The sequence below is a fragment of the Cebus imitator genome, unplaced genomic scaffold (assembly GCF_001604975.1).
Source record: "Cebus imitator isolate Cc_AM_T3 unplaced genomic scaffold, Cebus_imitator-1.0 Scaffold581, whole genome shotgun sequence".
Lineage (NCBI taxonomy): Eukaryota > Metazoa > Chordata > Mammalia > Primates > Cebidae > Cebus > Cebus imitator.
In genome coordinates this window covers 74,983-76,724 of record NW_016107896.1, presented here as the reverse complement: position 1 = coordinate 76,724, position 1,742 = coordinate 74,983, and positions in this window count along the sequence as shown.

Below are 1,742 nucleotides of genomic sequence, written 5' to 3'. Positions count from 1 at the left end.
GTGTTCACACTAAAAGATATTTTTAGAAAACATCAGAGTGTTCACATTAAATGATATTTTTTACAAAACATCAGAGTGTTCACCTTAAATGATATTTTTAGAAAACATCAGTGTTCACATTAAAGGATATTTTTAGAAAACATCAGAGTGTTCACATTAAATGCTATTTTTCAGATTCAGTAAATGTAAAAAGAAGATGAAGCTAAAGTGATCTTCAGATAATTCACAGTAGTAATCACTAAGGCACTAACATTGTAGACATTAAACAGAGTGTTGATTACAGAGATTAATCCAAAAGTTAATTTCAGGCACACTGGCTCATGCCTGCAATCCCAGCACTTTGGGAGGCCAGGGCAGATGGATTACTCAAGATCAGAAGGTTAAGACCAACCTGGTAAACATCATGAAATTTTGTCTATAATTAAAAAAAATTTACCAGAACCATAGTGGGGCGGCTCCTGTATTCCCAGCTACTTGAGAGACTGAGGTAGGAGAATCATTTAAACCTGGGAGGCAGAGGTTGCCATGACTCAAGATAGCACCACTACACTCTAGCCTAAGTGAGAGAGTGAGACTTTGTCTCAAAAAAAGTTAAAATACATGATTTATTTTTACATAAGACTAAAAGAAGCAAGAATTTGATCTTTGAAGGGTTGTAGTTATATTTAAAGTTTATTGTTTTACAACGAAAGAATTTCAGATTTTTTGAAATATGAATATTGATGTAATTAAACTCTCATCACTTGATGTTATGCCTTTATTTGTGGCATTTATTAAAAAGCATTTGATCAATTGTTACTGCATTAAAGCCATGATAAATTCTTCTGTATTAGATTTGCATCATTTTTTTTTTCATGAAAGATTATGGATACCAAAATTTAAGATGCATGAAGAAAATCTAAGTGTAGAGGCTCTTTGTGGTTGACTTATATTTTATATATCATATGTATTATTGCATATATTATAAATATTGTATTATTATATATATTGTATTATAGTGTACATAATACATGAGAAAAAGGTTTAGAGTAACAGTCTACTAAATTATAGTCAGAGAGAAAAACATTAAAAATCTGAAGAAATAAATTGATTTTTTACCAATTGCACATTAAGATAATAAAATACAGTTGATTTTGAAATCAATGTCAAATAATTCGAAGAATAATGTTTTCATAGATTACAATGCTACTTTTTTATTCTTATAACTACAGGATCATAATCTTAGTTATTATAAAATCTATATAAAAGTAGAATTAAGAGCCATATATTTTTGAATCTTAAAGGACTATTTTCTAAATTTTATCTTAGTTTTTTTAACATGTAACCTCTGTGGTCTGCAAAACACATACAGAATATTAGTTTTGATTTACGTGGAGTTAAATGTACAAATATATCACTCTAAAGATAAACTTCATGTTTAAGAGAATCATGGAGCAAGTAATTATGTTTATTTGAGTGTGTCTACCTATTTTGAGACAAAAAAATTGAAACAATAAATTTCAAAAGGCTTGATAATTTTTTATCAAACCAGAAACCTCAAAAATTCTGAAAGTTGAACTATTTTCTCTGCATTGTATTACATTTATTTTTCTACAGTCTTCTTGCTCCTTTTTCAGAATCTCCCCATACAAATTCTCTGCTTGTTCTTGACTGTTACTCACGATAGACCTGATGTATAATTGTCTTATTGCAAAGATCACAAATAATTTTTTTTTTTTTTTTTTTTTTTTTTTTTTTTTTTT